The 25,691-nt window shown below is 47.7% G+C and overlaps 1 protein-coding gene across 2 annotated transcripts in view; it reads right to left on the bottom strand.

Moving 5' to 3' along the window:
• Window positions 1–25,691, bottom strand: part of Tshz2 (teashirt zinc finger homeobox 2) — a 446,931-nt gene that overhangs the window by 43,590 nt on the left and 377,650 nt on the right. The window lies entirely within an intron of this gene.

Below are 25,691 nucleotides of genomic sequence, written 5' to 3'. Positions count from 1 at the left end.
TGTCTGTGTGTGTCTGTGTGTGTGTGAATGTGTGTCTGTGTGTGCCTGTGTGCCTCTGTGTGTGTGTCTGTGTGTGTGCCTGTGTGCCTCTGTGTGTGTGCCTGTGTGCCTCTGTGTGTGTGCCTGTGTGCCTCTGTGTGTGTGTGTTTGTGTCTGTGTGTGTGCCTGTGTGCCTCTGTGTGTGTCTGTGTGTGTGCCTGTGTGTGTGTTATGTGTGTGTGCGTATGTCTGTGTGCGTGTGTATGTCTGTGTGTGCCTGTGTGTGTGTGAATGTGTGTCTGTGTATGTGCCTGTGTACCTGTGTGTGTGTGTGTGTGTATGTGTGTGTGTGCACACACGCGCTTGTGGAAGATGTTGGAGTCTCTGGAGCTGGAGTTACAGGTGACTGTGAGCTAAGCGTCGTGAGTGATGGGAACTCAGAAGTAGCAAGTGCTTGGAAGCACTGAGCCATCTCTCCAGACTTTATATATTTTTTAAAATTAGTACTTTTTTCTTCATGGATTCTTTCTGGAGGCCAATCCTGAGCGTTGTTCTTCCAGGAGCCACTTATAATAGAACTGTTTGACTAGGGATGACTTTGGCTGTCAGAAAATATTAAAAGTAGTCATCTGGGGATATTTTGGTACCACCTGAGATCCTGCTGGTCCTGGATTCTGGTGGGAAGGGGTCAGGAGAGATGCTAAGGGGCCTAAGACACACAAGATGGCGCCATGGCAGGGATTTATCCAGACAAATGTCAGTGGTGGCAAAGTTGAGGAACCCTGACACACACACACACACACACACACACACACACACACACACACACACAGCGAGAGCGAGAGCGAGAGAGAGAGAGCGCTCAAAGACAAATATAATATTATAAAAATGGTTGTTCAAGGGCCTTCTGAATCACCATGTTACCATCAAGGCTAAGGTCAATCTGTAGTGCTGGTACTCTCCTCATGTGGTTTCTTTCTTTCTTTCTTTTAAAGATTTATTTATTTTATATATACACACAGTGTCGATGTTCTCAAACACACCAGAAGAAGGCATTGCGTCCTATCACAGAAGGTTGTGAGCCACCATGTGGTTGCTGGGAATTGGACTCAGGACCTCTGGAAGAGCAGTCAGTGCTCTTAACCGCTGAGCCATCTCTCCAGCCCCCTCACGTGGTTTCTTAAGGCCTCTTCCTCCTCGAAAACTCAGAAGAAGCAAGTTAGAGGCTATTCTCTCATTGTTTAGGGATAAGAAAGAACTATCTTCAGAAACTAACACTGTTTTTGGAAGGAAACGGATGCCAACAATTGCACTGTGCTCACCGGTGACACCAGTGACAGATCCCCAGAGTCTGGAATGGAAGGGTTTTGAGACGGGGTGTGGCCTGGAATGGCAGGACACCCCATTCCCCACCTTCTGCATATGCTTTGGAATTTCTGAAAGTCCCAGGGAGCAGGCTGAAAATCATGAGGTGGAAGGGATGAGTTGGGCGGAGGTTGTATTAGGGGCAGATGCTTCTAGGTGACCTTCCACAGAGGTTGACAGAATGAGTCAGTGCAAAGACTTGAACTGTGCTTTTGCCCAAACTTAGCTGTTCTCGTCTAATTTGGATTCAGAAATGGGTATCCTTGCCTCCTCCCTGCTTAGCCTCTCATCCAAGAGAAAGGCACTGTTGGAAGGTGGCATCCCCTTTCTCTAGGGACACCTGCTTTCCCAAGTTCAAGACCAGTGGTGTTTAAGAAGACAGGGGTGGGTGGTGGGGGTGGGGATCTGACTGGCAACTCGGAAGGGTTGGGGTGTTGAGTATGGGTGTGTGTGTACAGAGACCATACCTTGGTGTCTATCTACAAAGGTTTGATTCTCTTTCTGAGTGTGATCCGCCAGTCCGTAATCAAGGGTTAATTTCACAGCTCACCGCTTCATCTAGCGTAATATCCATTCGGACTAATTAAATCTGTCTAATAATGTGAGCGTCTTTGTCTCTGTCCTCCCCTCCTTTGTGCTACCACCCTTCACATCTCATCGCCACAACCGCACGCCATCACACTCGACTTGACAAGCCGAATTCCATCCCTAAAATTAAAACATTCCTGACCTATCTGCAGTGACAAGCCAGACGAGCCTCACAGAGCTCCGGCCCAGGAAGGCAGCTGACACATTTGTTTTTAATTTCAAAAGAGTAGAAAGTGAAGATCTGACCCCGTCAATCAAGCCCTGTGACAAGTTTAATCATTGGTGCCCCACAAAAATCACGGCTAAATAGGAATGCAAATACCGTATCACAGGGCTCTTATATATGCTAATCAAGGAGAAGTAATCAACTGACAATTTCACCGAACTCCTTTCTGAAGAAATCACTCAGGGCTCTGTCTCTGGGCCACAAAGAGGAGTGTGTGTTTGTGGGGGGCAGTGATGGGGGTGGGGAGACAAAGGGGAGCCAGGAGGCTCTACACCCCCAATCAGTAATCGTTCTTTTATTTCCCCTTCTAGGACACTTTCGTTTTAAAGAGAATTCACTCTTTTGATGCCCCCCACCCCCGAACTTTAAAGCAAAGAACGCAGACAGTCACATGTCATTTGTACTTTATTATCCAAAGCCAGGCCGGTCAGCAAACGCACCGAAACTTCCGCTAACATAAAAATCATCATTTGTCTCGACATTAATCTGTTCTCAAATTCTCTCATATCTTAAACGTGACTGACCTTACAGGGGGAGGTGGGGAGAAAAGTTTTTTGAGCAGTTGGAAAAAAAATCTGAAAATGGCGATTTTTATTAAAAGACGATGGAGCAGAAATTCTTAATAAACCAAAACCAAAACCCCCACAAACCATGAGAACGTGGTCATTTATTTTTATTTTTATTTTTTAATTTACTTTACGTGTGTGGTGTTTTGCCCGGCTGAAAGTCTATATAACATGCACACACAGTGCCTGCAGGGGCTAGAAGAGGGTGTTGGATCCCCGTAGGATTGGACGTATAGATGGTTGGGAAGTTGCTGTGTGGGTGCTGGGAATTGAATTGGGGTCCCTTGGAAGAGCAGCCAGGGCTCTTAACTGCTGAGAGATCTCTCTAGTCTCTGATGAGAACTTTATAAGCACCAGGAAGTTCTGGGCCTAGGGTCTGTTCCCGAGTGGCCTATGATTTCCTGTGCCGGGGAACAGGGGACAGGGGACAGGAGTTGGGGTCTCCCTTTTATGTCCAACTCCACGGGAAACCCGAGGGCAGTGTATTTATAAAAGCTAGAAGTTCAAATTCAACTGTCTCTTTTCTGATCTTAATGGTTTTTAAAGATTTATTTTTGTTATTTTAAATTCTGTCTGCTTTCTGTCTGACCTCTCCCTCTGCCCTCCCCTCTTCTCCACCCCGTGTTTGTGTGTGTGTGTGTGTGTGTGTGTGTGTGTGTAGCTATGCACATCCTAGTAAAGGTGCCTGAAGAGGCCAAAGTGGACAGATGCCTCCGGAGCTGGACTGGAAGAACCTACACCCTGACATGGGTGCCTGATCTTGGGTCCTCTCTGTTCTTAAGCACTGAGCTGTCTCTCTAACCACTCTGCCTTTTTTTTTTTTTCTTTTTAAACAAAAGTTCTAAAGAAGGCCAGTTTGTTGGTTACTTTATGCGGTGACAGCAGGGCAAGAGAAAAGATTCTAAATTATGTTTGTCTAGAGCTGTGAGACTAGAACATTCTAGAGATCCAGTTATCAACAGATTAATTCCTATTGATGCAAATCCAACCACCTTCCACAGAGCTGGGGCTACTGTCTCCACTCCATGAACAGGTGGGAGAATACAGGGTCCTCTTCTTCTTTTCTGTGCTGTGGAAGGACAGATGGGCTGAATCCAGCCTGATTCTAGTGGTTTTTCTACTGCTCAGTCACTCGGCATGGGGTGGGGTGGGGTGGGGTGGGTGGCATGCAGAGAACATTTGTGACACAAAAGTGACATCAAGTTCCCATTTTAGTGCCTGCAAATCTACTTTTACCAGCATGAGGCCAGAACCTTGTCATCGGATGTCACCTGTGGGCTGTCACGCTAAGAAAGGCATGTGGGCAGCTCCAACTGAGGCGTGTGGCCGGCAACATCTGGGATACTGAGGTCACGTGGCCTGCAACATCTGGGATACTTTCTGCCTAGACCTTAACTGAAGAAGTTTCCTGACCTCCGTTTGGTATCAGCATGAAAAGTCTGCCTGGATTTGGCTCTGCCTCGGTTTCTCCAGTTATGGAAATTCTTCAACAATGAACACCTATGCCCGTGTTTCCTTACCTGGGTCAATGCAGGCGGCCTCCATCCCTTACTTTCAGTTGCTGTGATCAAACACGATGACCTAAGGCTAAGCAAGACAGAGAGGGCTTGCTTGAGCTTATGCTTCTAGGGTGCATTCTGACCCGGAAGCAGAACAAACACACCCTTAACCTCAACAGGAAACAGTGAAAACAGACTGGAAGTGGGGTGAGGCTATAAAGTCACAAAGCCCGCCCCCAGTGACGTACTTCCTCCAGCACAACAAGGCTCCACCCCAAGCCTGCCTAAACAGCACCACCAACAGGGGGGACTAAACGTTCAAATCCCTGAGATGATTGGAGACAATTCTCATTCAGAACATCACATACGGTGATTTACTCCAGGCAAATGGCTGATTTTACTCATCCTTCCTGCTGCCCAGTGTCTGAGAGGAGGCACTCTGTCTCAGTGACAAAGATTGGCACGGATCTGGGAAGCTTGAGGTGGCTGGCCCGCAGCTCCTCTCTCTTGTAGTGCTGCTTCATAGAAAGATTTGATTTATTAGGGAGTCATGATGGGTCCCCCTACACAGACTGTTGACTGCATAGACAATAGTGATCTATGTGTCTACCCTGGGGTGTAGTCCTCAGAGTCAACGTGACCGGAACTGAGTGCCCGAGCACGAAGACCGTGGTGACTCTTTGCTCTAATAGGACGGTGGCAAAGAAATACAGAAGAATATTTCTTTCTGCTAAAGGCTAAAAGGTGTTGTGGTGGCTAATTTCATCATTGACTTGAGACCACTTAGAGTCACCCAGGAAGATGGAGGTGGAAGGACGCTTTCTGAATGTGGTGGGAAGTTCTTGATTTCCTTCCTCTCTTCCTCCCCTGCCCCTCACCCCCCACCTTTTGACAGCATTTCTAGCTCAGTATCGTCTAGAGATGACCATATATCGGATGACCTTGCATTTCTGATTCCCCCAAGTGCTGGGATTACAGGTGTGTACATCTGGTTTACGCGGTGCTGCTTTGCACGCCGGGCAAACATTCTGTCAATTAAGCAACATCCCTATCCCTCCGAGACGTTTTTGAGCCACCGGTTGCTTTGCAGGTCAAAGGAAGACAAGCCCGTGTGCCTCCCAGGAACTCTTCATAGGAGGAATAAGGAGGTCTGCACATGTCCTCAGGGAAGTTTCTAGCACATGCTGATGTTGGGAGATTTAGGGAGATGACTAGCTAGAGAAAACTCTTGATGAAGAAAGGATGTGACGAAAGGGCAGTCCATCTCCCTCGATTGAGTGGGCTGAGTGCTGACTGGGGCCTCTTGCCTGGGCAGGAAGAAAGGGCTGTGTATGTGATGTTCTGAATGAGAATTGTCTCCCATCATCTCAAGCATTCGAACACTTAGTCCCCCCTGTTGGTGGCGCTGTTTAGGCAGGCTTGGGGTGGAGCCTTGTTGTGCTGGAGGAAGTACGTCACTGGGGGCGGGCTTTGTGACTTTATAGCCTCACCCCACTTCCCGTCTGTTTTCACTGTTTCCTGTTGAGGTTAAGGATGTGTTTGTTCTGCTTCCCGGTCAGAATGCACCCTGGAAGCATAAGCTCAAGCAAGCCCTCTCTCTCTTGCTTAGCCTTTGGTCATCGTGTTTGATCACAGCAACTGAAAGTGAGGGATGCAGGCCATGACAGGCAAGGAAGCACGGGCATGAGGACAATCAGTGCATGTCAGGTACCCAGATTTCAGAGAACTGGGGCCGACAGGGAGGAGACGTTGCTGACTTAGATCCAGCTCTTCCTCCTCAGGGTTTTTTTTTTTTTTTTTTTTTGTTTTGTTTGTTTGTTCTGTTTGTTTTCCAGTTGGGGCATATTTTTCTCTGTAACTTTGGCTAAATGACTGACTCTTCTAAAGCCTTTATTTTCCGATCTTTAAAATGGGGCCAAGGATAAGGTGAGCATCTAAAAATAGAGAAGTCTTTGTAAGAGACCAGATCTTTCCTGGCACACTTGGCTTAAAACCAACCAAAAGCAGGAAGTCATGTTAAACTCGGAGCCATGTTACCCCTGATTTCCTGACTAAACAGAAGATGTATGGATTTTTTTTTTAAAGCAAACATCAGTGTTCTTGGGGTGAGTATGGTTTTGAGGAGGTAAAGTGCTTGCTGTGCAAGCCTGAGGACCTGAGTTGGGTTCCCAGGCCCGGTGTTAGAAACTGGGTGTGGTTGTGTGGACTTGTAATGTTAGTACTGAGGAAACAGAGATGGCGGGAAGCTCAGGGCTCACTAGTTAGCTGCTTGGAACTAATGGACCCATTGTGAGAGACCCTGTCTCAAAAACCAAAGTGGGTGTGCCCAAAGAATGACATCCAGGATTACGCACATGCTCACACACATATGCATGCACGCGTGCACCCCCCCCCCCCCCAAAGAAAACACACAGGTCCACCTCCAGACACAGGGATACATGCAGTTTTAAAAAGTATGTTTTGCAAGAAGTAAGTCAGGTCTTGTTCTCCTCAGCTTCTGGTCCTTTCACCCGAGGCTGCTGTTAGGAGAGAAGCCCAGCTTTTTGAAAATTAATCCCGTGCAGGTGGAAATGAGAAGGCTGGCTGGCAGGTGTGTATGCAGCGATAGAAGTCAATTTATTCTAAGTCTGAGGCTGCTCAAAGTCTGGGGTTGGATATGGGTGTGTGTTTGAAATTGGATCGGCAGGGGGTGGCTCTCAGCTTTTCCAGTTCCCTTCTTCCTGAGAAGGTGTTGAGAAGGTATAAATTACACACGGTTTCTTCTTTTGTCTCATCTCCAGGCAACCACTGTTTCTATCCTTCAATAACATCCCTCAGATCTGGTGAGATTCATTTGTGTGTGTGTGTATGTGTCCTGCCAGTGCTGGTGAAACCGAGAGAGGAAATCTCACCGGGGATCAGAGGAAGGTTTTGAAATGGCTTTGTTCCTCTTCACAGCCCTCAAACTGTCCCCTGGAAGCTTTGGGTCACTGAGCTGGTGGGGACGTCAGCAACCACATTCTAGAATCTTCCCGGGATGTCATTTGCTGGCTCTGTGGGGGGTGACTTTTAATTTGTTAGCTTTTGAGGGTTTATTTTACTTGACATGTATGTGTTGTCTGTGTCTGTAGGAGGGTACGTGCATGTGCCCGGAGAGGCCGGAAGATGGGCTTGGGTCCCCTGGAGCTAGGGTTACGGCTCTTGCGAACTGCCCAACGTGTGTGCAGAGAGCAAAACCTGGATTCTCTGCAAGGGCAATAAGTGTTCTTAACACTCGAGCCTCTCACCCGTTCTCAGGTGTGACTCTTAGGCTGGAGACGGTGGGCTGGCTTTTGTTCTGTGACCAGCTCAGCAGAACGCAGTGTCCGACACTTAAGCGGGGCTCTAATGAGCGTTCCCTGGATGTGGGAGAGAGAATTAAGAAATTAAACACTAATGTGGCTCAGAGTTGAAAGCAGAGCTCCCCAAGTTGGTTTCCATGGGAACGTAGCTCCCTATGATGCCAACAGGTGTTATGTGCAGAAACAGCTGTGTAATCAAATGTGTTTGCAGGAGACTACCCTGCAGGATGTCTGGTTGTCCCGTGGATAGGACGAGCCCCCTCCCCTTGCCCCTGAGTGGAGAGGAGTGTGCATCCTGTGTTGTTTGTAAACCTGGAACGTGGTCCTTTGTTTCCCAGTGAGCATCTTGGGGTGGTGTGTCAAGGAATGCAATTTGTGAAACTTTGTATCTGTCAGAGGTCCGCTGGCCGCTTTTGCCTTTTTCCTTCTGTTTGATATTTCTTCCTCAGAAGACTTGATGGGGTTCACCATTTCTGTCCATTTTGAGGCCTTCCCTGGTCCCCCGTTTCCTCAAGTGCCCTCTCTTTGCCTGGCTCTGACTTTTGTCCTGGTCTTTCTGAGCACCTGCATCTGTCAGTGCCCTAAGAAGGTTGTATATTTCACCCTCTGGATCCATCACCCTCCAGAGTGTGATCCCAGGGAGGCTGGACCAGCCCCCTGTCTTCTATCCTGTACACAGTGGTGCTGGTTGGTGGGTGATCACTTAAGGAAAGCTAGTTTGAGGGGACTTGGGAGATGGCACAGTAAGTAAAGGGTTTGCCTTACAAGCATCGGGACCTGAGTTTGATCTCCAGAATCCACATTAAAAAGAAGTCCAGCCATGGAAGCCTGCTCTTGTAACCTCGAGACTGAGGAACAGGAAACTGGCGGTTGGTTCCCTGGGGTTTGATAGCTAGCCAACCTAGCCTGCTCTGGGAGCTCCAGAACAGTAGGAGGCCCAGTCTTAAAACACAAGGTGGACACTGCCTGGGGAACAACAGGCAAGTTTATTGTGACCTCTATATACGTGAGAACACATCTGCACACACATGTACACCACTAACACACATACATGTGGACACAGAAAATAAAAGATGGATGGTAGGGAAGAGCAAATGAATACGTGTATGACTTCCTGCTTTACCTATGGGACAAGGAATTGGAGTGGTAAGAAACAGAGGACCGATCGATACATGGTAGCTCTAGCCATCTGCTCAGCACAACAGTCAGGACACAGTGTCACATAGGCTGCCACAGCTGTATTTAACAAGTGACATCAAGGGTCACTTAGCTGGGGGACATGCCCAGGATCAGATGTGAGCATTCACAGTGGCTCCTGTCAGGAAGGAGGGCACAGCTCCCCTTGCCTGGTGACATTCCACCTCTCTGGCTGGAACCAGAGAGAAGAGTGTTTTTTTCTTGTTTTTGTTTTTGTTTTGTTTTTTTAAAATGGGCTTTTCTTGATGGGAAGGGTTGTTGCCAAGAACCCAGGACTAAGGGCCTGGTAAGCCAGGGTTCAAGGATTGGCTTTGGGGTTGAAGAGATGGCTCAGTCAGTAAAGGGCTTTTTTGACAAGCACAAGGACCTGTGGATCAGTCCTCAGAAGCTGTGTGTAATCCCAGCACTGGGCTGGGCAGGGACTGGTGGAGCTCTGGGGCTCCTTGGCCACCAGCCTCACTTGCTCAGCAAGTTCCTGCCAGTGAGAGACATTGTCTCAGAAACAAAGACAAAACCAAACTAAACCACCACACCACCAACACCAACACCAAAATCACATAGTGACTTTGAGGCCGACCTGAGCTACATGAGAACCTGTTTCAAAAACCAGAGGGAGGAGCTGGAGAAGTGATTCAGCAGTTAAGAATACATAATGCGCTTGCAGAGTATCCGAGTTCAAGTCCCAGAACTTAGGTTGGTTGGCTAAGAACACCTGCTTTCCAACTGCAGGGATCCCAGCATATCTTCCTGGGCACTGCCCTCTCCCCACCCCCAACACCCTCAGATACACATTATTTAAAATGTAAGTAGTTTGTAGCAGAGAGAAAAAAACCACCAGAGCAAAATACAGTCTTAGAAATTAGTAATGTGCGTATATACACATGATACTTGCATGAATTACATATACACATGTAGCGTGTATAGCTCTATTTACACACGTACTCAGGAGCAAGGATTAGATAGAGATGCGAGAGTAGAGTTAAGAAGAACAGCTCACATCTAATTATTCAGTGTTTTATAATTGGCGTTTTTAATAAAGGTAAATAATGTGTGCACACTTACATGTGTGTTCATGTGCATGTTGGTGTGTTTTCTGTGTGCATGTGATATGTGTAGTGTGTGTATGTATGTGTGGGTACATGGGTGTGAATGTGATGTGTATTAATGTGTAAGTATGTACTGCTACATGGGTGTGGTGTGTGTATTGGTATGTATGAGTCCATGGGTGTGAAATATGTATATATTTATGTATGTATGGGTACATGGGTGTGACATGTATGTATGTGATATGATGTGATATGGATGTGATGTGTGTACTATGTATGTATCTGTGGGGGCCAGTGTGTTGTGTGTATGTACCTGTGGGTGCATGGTGTGGATAGAAGTGTATTTGAAGTGTGCACGTGGACCTAGTCAACAACCTCAGGTGTCATTCCTCAGGTGGCAACTATCTCAGAATCACTTAGTTATTGAAGGTGGCCTTGCACTACTGATCTTCCTGCCTCTAACTCCTGTGTGAGGCTGTTAGAGATATGCCATATCTGTATAGCTAGATGTATATATGCTAAGTCTGTAACCAGCATTCCTTGCCTGTGAGGTCATTTTCCTTTTCATTTATATTACAAGGTTAGACTATTGTATGGACTTAGGGGGTTGCGTGGGTAGGTTTGGGTAGACCAGTTGTCTGTAGACTAGGATCAGCATACTATGCGCGAGTACTTCCTGGCTTCGTTCGGAGATGGTGATGGGGTTCAGAGTGCAATAGAAACAGTATCTCTGCTTCCCCGGGATCTGCTGGCTTGGTAACCCCACTACCCCATGTCGTAAACTCCAACCCCCAACCCTATAGCTGTCTCCAAGCTGTTTATTGGATCACAAAGCTCAATACTTCAGCCAGGTATGGTGATACACGCCCATAATCCCAGTACTTGGGAGGTGGGGGCAGGGGGTTTCAAGTTTAAAGCCATTCTCAGTTACATACATAGTGAATTTGAGACAGAACCCTGTCACAACAAAGCAAACCAAACCAAACCAAAACCTCTCAGACAATAGCCTGCCTGTCACTTTGTTATCAACCCAGTCTTAAGGACATTTGATAATGGGTTATGTTAAAGCTAGGTAGAGGAGGGCTGGAAAGAGGGCACAGTGGTTAGAACACTGGCTGCTCTTGCAGAGGACCTGGGTTTGATTCCCAGAACTCACATTTCAGATGAGGAAACAGATTCAAGGAGGTTCTGTAGGTCTTCCAGGGGCTTGCAGTGGGAGCTGGGAGATGAGGCTAGGTCTGCGAAAGTCTATGGCCCTGTTTGAAGCCACTGTGTATTGATGGGCCCCAGTTAAGGCACAGCACTCATCCAGAGGCTAAGGTTCCAGATGCTTATGGAAGCCTCCATTTGTGTAAGTGAGGCTGAGGTGGGGTAAGCTGAGAATAGAGGCCCCCAGGGCTCCATAGCACAGGGAGAGGTTTGAAGACGTCAAGGCCATCGTCACAGCTTCAGAGACATCTCTGGTCAAGAAGCCATTCCCGTGTCACAGCATCACTTCTGTTGCCGTGATGAAACACCCTGATGAAAACCGAGTGTTGGATGGAAAGGACTTACTAGGTTTACAGTTCCTGGTCACAGTCTTTGATGGAGGGGAGTTCAAGCAAAGAACCCAAGCAGCCAGGCACAGCCTATCCAGTTAGCAACCAAGAACAACAGACCAGTTGTGCCGCCCTCCCTCTTGGGCTTCTGCTGAGCTGACTTTCTTCACTGTCATATGGTTCAGAGCCGTGGAATGGTGCCTTCCTCAGTTAGGGTGGGTTTTCTCACCTCAGTTATTAATGAAGACAAACCCCACAGTCAAGCTCACAGGTCAACCGTATCTAGCTAATTCTCCATTTGGACCCTTCCCAAGTGATTCTCATGGGTGTCAAGTTGACAGAACTATCCTAGGTGACTTTGATTACTCGTGGGCAGAACATTCCCGCAGAGGATGACCCCAAAGCATGAAGCACAGTGCTGGGCAGAAAGTCTTCCACCAATGACACAGTCACATTAAACTCCAAGGAGCCACACTCAGCGAAAAGGGAGCCATGATGCATTACAAACTCATAGAAAACTTACTAACAAGCAGTGCTAGGGCTTAAAGTCCTTAAAAATATAGCAACTAATCATCACCATTACCATCACTGTCATCATCCTTGTCATCATCATCTGCCTGCCTACCTACCTGTGTAAGTGTTTCCATGTGTGCTACACACGTATGATGCCATAGTGTCCAGAAGAGTATGTCAAATCCCTTGTGAATGGAAGTTTTGGGCGGTTGTGAACTGCTCTGTGGGCTCTGGGTACAGACCCTGGGCCCTCTGCAAGAGTAGGTGATGCTCTTAACTTCTGAGCTGTCTCTCAGCTGAAGTGGTATTTTCCCCCAAGGTACTTTGTCTCAAAAGATAAACTTCCATCCCCAGCACCTTGGTATCTTATTAAGACCTCTCTTCAAATCCTAGACCCGACTGCATACCTAGGCACCCCAGTTTGCTCTGCCGTGTCTTGCATCGGGGTGGTCTGCATGAATTTGGCTCCTGGATGTGTCTGAAGAAAGGAGACGACACCATGAAGAAGGCGGCCGTGTTGATAGAAGAGTCCACAGCCATCAGAAGACAAGGACAGGGCGGGTACCTTCTGGAGGGGCCTTGACCTTGGGATGAGCCGTCTAACTCACAGCAGACGTGACGAGTTACACGTCAGATCGTGAATTCCTGAGGTACTTTGCAGGACAGGTGCCCTGCTCTTCAGGGCTGAAGTGCTACGTAACACTTTCTGGACCCTGACAGTTTCTATCATTTCACAGATAATGCACTTACAGGCTCAACTTCAAAAGCAAAGGATGACTGTGATGTCTATGAAAGACTCCCTGGGCTTGAGAGATGGCTCAGTCAGTAAAGTGCTTGCCGTATAACCACGAAGTCATGAGTTCAGATCCCTAGCACTACCTAAAAACCAGGCATGGTAGTATATATGCTGATAACTCCTGTACACACACCCACACACACACACACTCATTCTCTGTGTGGGACACTAGAATAGGGCACCGATACTGACCTGTGGCTTGTATAGTCACATGTCCAAGTGAGTACCTGGCCCCCACAAAACCCCAAGTAGCCTGTGCTGACTTGTCGGATCTCAGTGTCCCCTCATTGCATCACACCGAGAGAAAACAAGGCCTACCTCATTTTTATTTTGCATTTAGGCTGATTAGAAAGTTAGTTCTGTATTTGATTAAGTTCTACAGAAATCAGGCTTGTGATGAATCATTAAGCAAAGACTTTTTTTTTTTTTTTTGTACTGCAATAAGGCCTGCGATGATTAATTAAGGGCACCATGCCAAAGCGAGTATCTTTGTTTAAGACGCAGTGGACAGGACAGCCTTGGGAAAGTTGATGTCTTAAGTAGGCTCCACAACATGGTTTTAATTATGTTTGGGAAGATGAACAAGAATAGGAATTGCCAACTGTTTAGAAAGATAATTTTTTTTTTGAAGAGAGATTAGAATTAAAACACACGCACACAAAGCGAACATTATTGATTTAACACAAATGCCATTTGTTGGGCCTTTAGTAATTTTCCTATTAGTGTCATTATTTCAGGGTTTCTGTCCCCCCTTCTGTGATCACATTTGGCATCCATTCAGCTCCCGCAATATGATACAGTCAGCAGGCCCTGATTGCTCATATTAGAATGTTTTATTTGTTGTAAGTGTGCAGATGATGAAGTGGTACAAATCCCAAACTATCCCAATTGTAGCCTGGGCTAATGGGTAGAGAGAGGGAACCAGTGACCGCCCGCCTGAGGAACGGGCGAACTCAGGGTGCTGGCTTTGGAACACAGACACCAGCTGTGCCTTGCGCCATCGGGGCGGGGTGGGGTGGGGCGCACTCTGCTCCTCTCAAACTCCCGACAGCCTGCGCGGATGAGATCCATGCTGAAGGGCGCTCGGGGAATCTGTTTAGCTTAGGATTGCATGGTCAGTCAGATTCCATTTGGATCAAAGTGTCTCATCTCAACAGTAACGGCAGTGACAGATTGGGTTTCAAACAAGGCCAGCTTCCCCACTGTAAAAAGACAGACCGGAAGCCTATTGGTTTGGCCCCTTTCCCCCAAACTGTCAGGAACTGGTTTGAACTCATTTGGAAATCAATATGGGCAGGCTTTACAGCAGGGGTTATGGGCTCTGTATCTCAAGAAGCCATTTAAACCCTATCATTCACAGGGGCCTGCCGTGCAAGTTCTTCTTCCTTGTTGCCCATCCCTCTAGGTTTTGAGAAATGGTTAATTATTCATCTTTCTGATAAGTAATGGTTTTATCTTGTCACAGCATTAGCGGTATCAGGCTGCAGAGCTACTCGAAGGACACTGTGCCTTCCAAACGCTTTTTGATTTCTTCTCTCCGCTAATGCGGCTTGAGTACCTGCTTGGCTCTGGGCTGAAGACTGGGGACATCGGGCTGGACAGGCAGTCTCCTCCCCTAATGAACTTTGATCTCAGGCCTAGTGAATGAGAAGGGACAGGGTCTCTGTGGGAGACCTGCATTTGGTGAACTGGCCACCTGGAGGTGGAGGAGAACCTGGGCATGGCCGGATGCTGCTACAGCTTCCTCCCAAGGAGACGATGAACCCTGGGAGGCTGAGCTGATTAAGGAACCCAGAGGAGCCAGGTGTGGTGGCCCAGGCCTGTGATCCCAGCACTTGGAAGGTGGAGGCAGGAGTTTCAGCTCAGTTAGAGAAGACCTTGTCTCAAAAAACCAAACCAAACCTTCAGGTATTTGTCAACAACCTTTTAAAAGGGATGGCCAATTTTGCCCTGCGGCCTGCTTTACAAAAGGCCGAGACTCTGTGTGTGTGTGTGTGTGTGTGTGTGTGTGTGTGTGTGTGTGTGTGTGTGTGTATGTATGTGTAGGACAGAATAGTCTGAGGCACCCATTGTTAACTTTCGCTTTTGAGGCAGAGTCTCTCACAGGCTTGGAATCTGCTAGTTTGGCTAACGAAGGGCTGGTCTAGAGAAGGGATATGGAGATCCTGTTGTCCTCTGAACACAATTCTGTCTAGGAACCACCTCATGTTCTGCTTGTTATTCTGAGTTCTTCTGGAGACTTCATTGCATCAGCATGACCGAAGCGCAGACAGCCATGTCAACATGTGACTGTCTGGAGTCTGACTGATAACCTTGACATACTACTGGGAGGAGGTTCTTGGCTTCTCCTAAGAGCACCTCTTCTTCCCAGGGATGGGGTAAGACCTCTTTTGAAACTGGGGTGTTATGATCTACTGTCAGACATGGTAGTGCAGAGAGCTTCTGTGTGGTCCACCTTGGGACAGAGCTACTGAGGATAAACCCACCATATTGGCTGGTTTTGTATCAACTCTACACGTTATAGTCACCCTTGAGGTGGAAGCTTTGATTGAGGAAATGCCTCTGTAAGCCTCCAGGGCATTTTTATATTAGTGATTAATAGGGGAGGGCCCAGCCATTTGTGAGTGGGGCCACCCTGGGCTGGCGGCCCTGGGTTCTATAAGAAAGCAAGCTGAGCAAGCCATGACGAGCAAAGCAAAAAGCAACTCATCCCATGGCCCCTGCATCAGGTTCCTAGCCCTGTTTGGTTCCTGTCCTGACTTCTTTTATGATAGGGAAGTGTCAGCAAACAACCAAACCAACAAAACAAAACAACAAAAGCCACAACAAAAACCAAAACCAAAACAAGTAAACCAAAATCCAAACAACCACCAAGATAGCAATCTAAGCTGCGTTGATCACGGTGTTTCACCACAGCAATGATAACCCTAACAAAAACACCCACATGAGTCTGAATCGTGGTCCGAAAGCTCCCATCTTCCTCTGTGTGTCTTGGGTGAGGATTGGCCAAGATCTGCCCACTTCCTGGTGCTGTGTTTGGGACTCATGTTAGGTGTAAGGGGACAAGCTTGTTGGGCTTGGGGAGACGGGAGACCAGCTGGTATTGGGGATTACCTTATGATGCCTCTTAGAATGCCGTTCAGATGTCACGGTTCCACGTGCCCCACTCTGGGCATATAAAGTAGCTTCCCCTCCTCCTCTGCTCCCCCATCCCCCTGGTCCTGTTTTACTTGCTTCCAAGGCACAGTGCTTCACCCACCTTGCAATTATGCAAGGATCTGATTGCGTGTGTGGGTCTTCCTCCCTTATTTAGGGTCCCAAGGGGCTAGGATGTTCTCCGATTTGTCTACTTCAGTGCTCACAAATGCAATCATTTGTGCAGCACAGTGTTCAGACAGGCACAAGGCTTCTTGCAAGTTACCATAGCCTGGGGAAGAGTCCCTGCCCTCCCACATGCCAGCATGGACGCTGTCTCTCTTCTGGCCCTCCCGTCTTTCAAGACGGTACCTTCACATGCCTACCAATGTCTGTCTGCTCCTGAACCCTCCAAACCCTCCTTCCGTATTGGAGACTATCCAAGGTTCAATCCCAACCAGGCTACCTTCATCCCCTGCAATCCCCCAAGACAGTTTCGTTATGTAGCCCTGACTGTCCTGAAACTTCACTGTGTAGACCAGGCTGGCCTCAAACTCACAGACCCACCTCTGCCTCCCAAATACCGGGATCAAAGGTGTGTGCCTCCACCACCCAGGTTCCACCTGCTTTCTTAAAAGCCCATGTTTACTCATAAAACAAAGCTATGTTGTTGATGCAGGCTGAGGTTCCAGCTACGTGGCGGCTTCCTTTCTCCATAGCTGTCTTCATTCTAACCGTATCTGCCGCCTCTTTGTTCTCTCCCAAGGCTCTTAGTGTCCTGACACTTGGGTGTTCTGGCCTCCAGACCTCCCTTGATCCTTTCTCCTCATTTGGGTCTCAGCTCCATGGTCAGGTACCTCAGAGTGACCTTCCTACCTGTCTACCATGTCAGGAACCACCCACCTGGCCTCCCTGCCCCTCACTGTCTCATCCCCTTTGATTCATTATCAACTGTCATGGCATCATTAACTCCATTGTCTCTGTGTCTTTACGATGTTAGCATTTTGGGGACAATGATCTTGCCATGTTACTTATAGCCAAGGACTAAAAAAACCCAGCTCACCATTCTAGGACCGCAGTGAGGATTTACAAGTAACCGAGGCAATGGACGTCAGCATGCAGATCTTCCTGATAGCAAAAAAGTTGCCTTCCTACCATGTTCCCACCCTGTCCCTCAGGTAGCATGCCAGCCTGTGGTGTGGCTTCCTGTATTCTGACAAGATGGTCATAGAAGCTTTATGTGCCTGCAGCTTCCTCTTGTGCTCTTAGGCATTAGTCAGTGGTCTAATGAGGTTCCCAGTTTGAGCTGGGGGATGGCTCAGTGAGGACAGTGCTTGCTGTACAGGCATGAAGGCCTGAACTTGAGTTTGGATCCCCCCTTGCCCCCAGAACCCTTCTGAAAGCATAGCATGACCACATGTGCTTGCATCCTTAGATCTGGGGTGACCACAGAGACAGGAGGATGGCTGGGACTTACTGGTGAGCTAGCCTACCTGCCAAACGGTACATTACAGATTTAACGAGTGACTATATCTGAGGGGACAAGGCAGAGTGTCACAGAGAGGGACAGCTCCTCTCATACACAAATATGCAAAGGCATGCGTGCATGAGCACACACACACAAATGAAAAACAGTACCATGGAGGGACATCGGGTGCCATCTTTAATCTCAGCACCCGGGAGACAGAGGCAGGTGGACCTCTGAGTGTGAGATCAGCCTTGTCTATATAGCGTGTTCCAGGCGAGGGATTGCAGAGACAGCTATGCGGTCCTAAATCAAAATCCCTCGATCAATCGTCAATCAGTCAATCATCACAGAACTTTCAGCTTTAAAACATGAAGTTGGAAATGCTGCAAAAGAGGATCTAGAGACGTGGCTCGATGGTTAGAGCAGCTCACTACTTTTACAGAGTCCCCGGATGGCCAGGGAATTCGGAATGCACTTTCCCACTCTCCACGGCATTTCCTCGTGCATGTACATATGTGCACACGAGCGTGAGTGTGAGTGCACACATACAGCATCAAAAATCTTAAAAAGGTAAAGGAAAAAATGTAGAAAATCATCCAGAACGAAAGCATTGTCTTAGATCATATAGGCTTGATGGAGTCGCTCTGGCTAGCTGGTTTATTTGTTTGTTTGTTTGTTTGTTCTTGAGCCTTTGAAACGAAGTATTACTGTAACGGTCCTGTCTCCTGCCATTGATTTCCCAAGGTGAAATCAAAGTGTGTAATTATTTTGTGGGTGGATCTCACAGACGCCAATCCTCAGCTGAGTTGACATGTGAAGAGAAGTCTTGGGTTTTCATAATTACAAGATATTTCCTTAATAAACCCTATCTGATCCTTTTCCGCTAATAATTACATGTAATTATATTTACACGTGAGAACATTGCATGCTAATGGATACTGGGGCCCTGAGGACTTAAGAGGGTTGACGGAATGTTTGACTAGGTATGGCCAATCATTCCCTGTCATATAAAGAACTCAGGGAGAAAGGAATGTGTTCAAAAGAAACCAGAGCAGTGGAGAAACCCAGCGCATTCATTAATTGATAATATTTTTGTTAGGTTTTTGGTTTCAAGTGCCTTTTAGCGCCTGCACTTGAATTTAAATGTCTAAAAGGAACGGGTATTCAGAGAAAGAAACGTAATTATACCCTGTAATTCTGATTTAATTACAAGGAAATAGATGTAACACGATGTGGTAAAAGTTATGATGGGTTCTTTAAATGATATATGTCATTAACATGTTAATTGGCATGAAATCTGAGCTCACAGCCAGAGAGCTCCTGGGTGAAGCAGAGGCCAACGTCGTTACGGATGGGATCGGGATGGAAATCTGTGAAGGCGGCTGAAGTGGGATGCTGTCCTGCAGGCTTTCCCCATCCGCCCCTAATACAAAGAAATGCCAGTCCTGCTCTTAAAGAAACGGAACAAAAAGGCCGTTTGTAAAATGCTGGTGTGGCTGGCTTGAACTTGTAACCGGATAGCCGCAGTGAGAGATTAAGGGAAGGGATGGGTTTTGCTCTGTCCAGAGACCCGGCTGGGACGATAAAAACCCAACTCTTCCCACATCCTCACGTAACGATGAAGTGAATTGCACACAGTTTTGATTATTAAAAAAAAAACTTGCTTTTTCCTCAAAGACCCATCAGGGGGTCTGTTTACAGATTTATTTAATTGTGGTGTTTTTGGCTCATGGCTGGGGTTAGTCATCAAAACAGGAAGGGATGTCTCTTTATTTAGCAGAAGGAATTAGCCACACTAGAATAAGCTTGCTGGTAGAGGAGGGAAAACGCTTGGCTGCTTCGTGAAACTTTTGTTTTGTCCGCTTCCCCCCAATTTAAATTAAATTGGTTTTGTGTGTGTGTGTGTGTGTGTGTGTGTGTGTGTGTGTGTGTGTGTTCATGCATGCCACAGCATGTGTATATAGAAATCAGAGGAAAACTGCTCTGCTTTGATCTTGTGGGACCCCAGGGATTGAACTCAGGTCATCAGGCTTGGGTGCAAGCTCCTTTATCCACTGAGCCATCTCGCCAGCCTGTAAAACTTTGTCAAGCAAAGCTCAGCGACACAGATTACCAAAAAACAAGAGCTTTGTCTAGGGAAGGATGCACAGCGGGATGAGAACAGACTTGATGAGTCTCTGTGATGGCTGAGGTGGATGGGGCAGGCTGGGGACAACACCCTGCTTGCTTTTGTTCTGTGTTTAGGCTCCTGGCACTGACATTGAATGGTTTATATTGATTGTAAGATTGACAGAATCTAGACTCACCCAGGGGCAAGCCTTCAGGTATGTCTGTGAGAGATTTTTCTAGACTGGTAATACCAGGATGTCAGAGACTAGTAGTGCCCTGTGCAGAGAGGTCAACACACGACCTCCACCACTTTGACTGAGTTTGCCAGACATCACAGGAATGGGGTACACACCTGCTCTCAGAGGCCACAGGAACCTGAACCTAAGAGGCCCAACTCAAGAGCCCCCGGGGCTAGAGGTAGTGAGAAAAGGCAGCCCGTCGTGGAGTCTGCAGCCAGCACGCCACAGGGTTGACTCAGCTTGTGCCCAGCACTCCACACTGATATCACTGCGATGCTCATGTCTCTTGACACAGGGCACCTCTTTCGTGGTCCCTTTCTACAAGCACTGATTCTATGCACTTATTTTTAGGGAGGTAAGGTCTCCCTCTGCAGCCCAGGCTGGCCTGGTCCTCTGAAGCAGCAGTATCTTGAACTTGTGATTCTCCTGCCCGAGTCCACCGAATGCTGGGATTGTAGGCCTGTGTTACCATTCTGGCCAATCCTTGATTGAAACAACAACAACAACAACACAACAACCAGACTCTTGTCTCTGTCAATCAAAACACTCTCACTTCCTGGGGCCTTCTGACAGGTCAGTTTCCTGGGACACCTCAGAGGCTAGTAGTGGTGGTCTCAGAAGATCAGGAGTGGTGTGTGTGTGTGTGTGTGTGTGTGTGTGTGTGTGTGTACGTGTGGGTGTTTGTGCTTGTTGGCATGTGTGTGCGTTTGTACACGTGTGTGCGTGTGTACAAGCGACTGTATATGTGTATATGTTTGTGCATGTGCGAGTGTATGAGAGTATGCGCATAGGTGTGCAAGTGTGTGTTTGAGTGTGTATGTGTGTGTACATGTGTGAATGTGTTTGCATGTATGTATGTTCCTGTGTGTGTGCATATGTATGTACATGTATGTGCATGTGTGAAGTGTATATGCTCATGTGAAGTGTATATGCTCGTGAACCTGTTGAGTGTGTGTGTGAGTGTGTATGTGTGGGTGTGTGTGAGAGAGTGTGTGTGTGAGAGAGTGTGTGTGTTTGAATGTGTGTGTACATGTGAATGTGTTTGCATGTATGTATGTTCCTGTGTGTGTGCATATGTATGTACATGTATGTGCATGTGTGAAGTGTATATGCTCGTGTGAAGTGTATATGCTCGTGAACCTGTTGAGTGTGTGAGTGTGTGTGTGCGTGTGCGTGTGTATGTACGCAGAACTGAAAAGCCAAGGAGCTTAGCACTCTGCAAGCCCACGGCTCCCCTCCCGTCAGAGAGGGCCACCGGCTCTCATGTTGCCTTAGATGCTCTGTGACACGGTTCTTTTCCTTCCCTCATTGGCTCACACTCTGGTTTTCCCCTCAAGTCTCTCAAGCGGAAGCCACCTTGGAGAACCACGGTTATCTCCCAGCAGCTCCCACTCTGCCTCTTGGCCCTGGATGAGCACCCGCCTCCCTCACCTGCCACCACAGAGACAAGAAGGGCCATTCATAATTTACGTCAGCCCTTTCTTTCTTACATGCACCAACATGTGCCTGCCGCTGGGGGAAGAACTGAACTCCCTCTCCCAGGACACGCTGAAGATCAAGCAGCATCTCATTAGGACGCACTTCAAAGACTCGCCCTTTATTTCCATACAAACAAGTTTAAATTATTGTGCGTGATTCTGCTGTTAGCAGGGGCTCTGATCCATTATGCATGACGCCTTACCGCTCCCTCCCGTCATGAACAATGGCGGGCGGGCATGCCATTAGCCTTCTCCTGGAATATGCTAAACCCGGGGAGTGGCCACGCTATTAGGCTAAAGTTCCGTCATTAATTATTAATTATTAATTTTCGTACCAGCCAGAGTGCTCTGGAGTATCAAACAGGTATTGCAAACTTGTAATTAAGCACAGCAGAACGCAGGCCGAAGCTACAATTTTCTTTATTCTTATTTAACATTTATTGGGCCCTCACTGTGAGCGAGGGACCATGCCCGGTACACAGCTTGAACGTATCATGTCTTTCTTCACCCAAACCTCACAATGTTGCAACATTTTACATATGAAGAAATCAATAATTAGGGAAGACTCCAACTTGCCTATGGATGAGCTGCATAAGGGATTTTTTTCCTGCGGTGGCTCGGTTCGGAGATCCTCTATAGGATCCCATGTCTGATCCCATGGCCATCAGCTCATGACACTATTTTGAGAGGCGGAGAAACTGTGACAAGTTGGTGGACTTGAACACTAAGGGTGGTCCTTTGATCCTTTGAAGGTAACGTTCTAGTCCTGTTTTGGGTCTAACTTCTACTTGCTATAACAAGACCTCTACTGAATGACTCCTCTAGGCCCCGCCCCCGCCCCGCCCCGCCCCGCCCCACTACCGTGGTGGGGCAGCTCAGTCATCCCTTCCACCCATTACAGACTAAAAGCCCCCAAACCACGAACCCAAACCAAACTTTCGGTGGTTCCAGCCCAGTATTCTTTCATAATGTCGAGAAAGGAAAGGAATACACCCCTGTTGCTAGTGCCCCCCAACCCCGTCCCACACCATCCAATGAGCATCTGAGGAACTTCCACAGATGGTCTGCCTTTTAGAAAGCAGGTTTTTGATGTCCACTGTGCAGATGAGCAAAATGAGGCTCACTTGCTTGGAAGGAAGGGGAAACTCTTCGTTCACCCTCTGGGTTTAGCCCCTTTACATCTAGGAGAAACGCGCCTACCTTTGCGAGTAGGGTAAACCAACCGCATTTCTGCTGCCATCCTGGTCAGGGGTTTGCAGAGGAGGTTAGCATTTTGACTTTAGCTCTGTACTCGGGTGCTATTTAGAAAGCAGGCATATGCTGCCGTGGCTTGAGTGGGAAATGCCCTCCATCGGCCCATGTGATTAAAGCTTGGACCCCAGCTGGTGTCACTGAGAGATGTTAATCTAGAGGAGGTAGAGCCTTGCTGGAGGAAGTCTGTTACTGTGGGCAGGGTTTGAGCGCTATAGCTGGGCTCCACTTCCGGTTCTGGCTGCTGTGTCTTCCCTGCCTATTGGCATACCATCCTTTTTGTGGTGAACTCGATCCCGCTAGAATTGTGAGCCAAAATGAAGTTTCGCCCTTAAGCTGCCTTTGTCAGGGTGTTTTGTTATTGCGACAGAAGTGACTAATTAGAAGTAACTAATACACGCACATCTCTGGTGAGATACATAACTTGTACCTCATGTCGTTTGCATAAAGGGGATCCGTACCTCACCCCTTCCAGATCATTGTTAGGAATAAATTAGGTAGTATATGTGAAGAATAGTACCAAGCACTATTTTTTGTATGAATCCTTCTAAGATCATTACTACCTCCCAACATACACACTTACAACACATGTGCATATATGCACACAAGGCATGTACATACATGCACATCCCCACAAATGCACACATCCATGCACACATATATACACGTGCACACACATGTAAGCACACACACCCCCTACACACACACACACACACACACACACACACACACACACACAAACACACGCCTCATCAGCCCCAAATCATCTAGCTCGTCAGATCTTCCTTTGTTCATCGCCTCTTCTTTTAAGAGTTGATTGCTGAAACAACGGGGTCAGAGTTCATATCAGTCTTCATGCCCAATCGCTCACCCAGGGCAGTAATTAGCCAGCGGTGTGTCCACATGGCCAAGCTCACTACTTAATGGAAGGCGTGTGGTGATGTTTCATAGAAATTGATTATGAGTACTGTCTTGCATCCCAACCTCAGATTATTGGGAAACCTATGAAGGGGAAGTCTGGCTCGGGTCACAGCTTTTATTTGTAACCTCCTGATTTGGCCGATGTCAAATCCAGCCTGGTTGTCAAGACAGGAAATGCTGGGGTCCTCTGGAAAATGTCTTAATAATCTCTGCATTATTTATTCAAGATACTTGGCTGGCTCGATAGGGGATGACGTTTTCATTTGGAAATGTGTCACAGAAAGCCCTTGACACGAAATGAGCCCAAGAGGCCTCTGTAGAGATGAGGACTCTGGGCTTTCCGGGCACACTCAGCCCTGCCTGGCAGAGTAGTTTTGGCTCCTACAGGACGCCTTGAGCTTTCTGCCACCCCCACCCATCACCTCTGACCCCACAGGTCCTGTTAACATCGCTTCATCAAATTCCACCCCTAGTCATTTCTCTTGCTCCAGAGACAGCATGTGTACCACAGCGTCTTGCTCTCCCGCCACAAAATTTCCCACACGCTTTTTCACATGTTTTGCACCCATCTGTCTCCACCTGGGCTGTCCTTCCCCTTCATCTTGCTGGGTCCCATTTCACAGAGCGGATACTCTTTCCGAGTGACCCTCAGTGCGCACCCTCCCCATTGTCCTAGTGTGCTCCAGACAATGCCCCACCCGGGTAAGGCTCCCAGGCCCTGTGGGGAAACGGGCAAGAGGATTATGAAAGAGCTGATGGTCTCTTCCCTCTCGTCCAAGGAAGACGCAGAGGGAGATGAATGGGAAGGAGAAAGAGGAAGCAGAGCCAGGGGAGGCCGGGCTTGGAAGGGACTTTGGAACACTTGAGGGGTGAACTGCCAGGAACAGCTGGTACTTCACGTGGGGTGGGGCTGTGAACAGTAGATGAGCAAAGAAACCCGAGGAGTGGTTTTAACGAGGAGGTGTCCATCCCTTTGGCATTTAGAAGGGACTGCACTGAAGACAGAATGGCTTACAAGTATCTTTTTACATCGACTCTGAATTCCCCCTGAGTACCACACCCAGGCCCGCCCTGTTTTGTCTCAGCTTGTTATAGGGCTTATAAATGCACATCCCAGCGCCTCCTACATATACACAGATGGGCTCCAGTAGCATCCTGCAGGCAGGTCACCCATGAAGCCTTGCTTCCCACTGGACAAAATAATGACAACCCACCCACTTCTTATTTAAGGAAACATTGCCTCCTCACCTGGAGAAGGTCGAAAGTAGAGAATCAGATGCAACATTGGCCAGGAGGTGGAAGCTTCATGATAAGCCCAGCCCACCAGACACTTGGTGGATGGACTGACTGCTTTGAAACCGTGGATTTTCCAGGAGAAGTCACCTGTGTGGTACATATCAGTGCAGGGTGGAATGACATGCTGTCCTCAGGTGCCCTGAGCCAGCAACTCAGCCTGGAAGCTAGGAATGGTGCATGCTGGGAAGATTACAATCTGGGAGGATTAAAATCTCTCAGCATCCCTGCTTCTCTATCTTTGTTCCCTGGTCCCATTCAAAGATACTATGAGCAATGGGCTCTCTTTTCGTAACCGATGGGATGAAGGAGCGTGTGCTTATGAAGACATCTGCCTCCAGGGTGGCAAGTAGTTTTGTGTGAGTCAACTCTGGCCACTGGTTGCAGCCACACGGGACTGTCACGTGAGGTCAGTCTTCCTTCCCCATTTCCCAGAGGACACCTGGCCCTGTCTGGGGATGTTTATTGCTTGTTATACCCAGGATAAGTGACAAAGTGCTAGTGGCATCTGGGAGTGTTAGTGTTATCCCAGGGGGCTGCTCCACACTCTACAGAGCACAAGATAGCTTTTTGCAACAAAGAATTGCCCAGACCCAGATGCCAGCAATATCTGTTTGGTCTTCTTTGATGCCCAATAGCAAACAAAAACAAATAAAAAAAACAACCAACCTTCCTTTCAACCCCACCATGAGTGAAGGCCAAGTGAAAGAGCTTTTAAGGTCACAGGACAAGCAAGTAGACACATCCAGATTGGGGTTGAGCTTTTTCTTTGACTTAAACTACAAGCTTCAAGGGCAGCTATGGCATAGGTCTAGTTTATTGCCACATACCGAGAATCTAGAATAGTGTTGGCACAGGGCAGACATCAGCATATGTCTGGCGAAATAGAGAATTGAGCTCTTGCAGGGACAGAAGATGTTCTAGCATGAAGCACTTATTTTGTGTGTGTGTGTGTGTGTGTGTGTGTGTAAACTTATTTTAAGTCTTGATAGTACAGTGTGAAAGTAACAAAACCCATGAGAGTGTGAGATGCTGGGTTTTATTGTCATTTTCTCCAAGAATGCTGCTTGCTGCTTTTCCCTTTCCTCCAAGCATTCTCCGGAGACATCAGTTCCAGGAATCCTAAACTATCCTGCAGACTACAGCTGCTTGAAACAGAGAACA

This window comes from Rattus norvegicus, chromosome 3, assembly GCF_036323735.1.
Source record: "Rattus norvegicus strain BN/NHsdMcwi chromosome 3, GRCr8, whole genome shotgun sequence".
NCBI lineage: Eukaryota > Metazoa > Chordata > Mammalia > Rodentia > Muridae > Rattus > Rattus norvegicus.
This window is presented reverse-complemented; position numbering and strand designations above follow the sequence as displayed.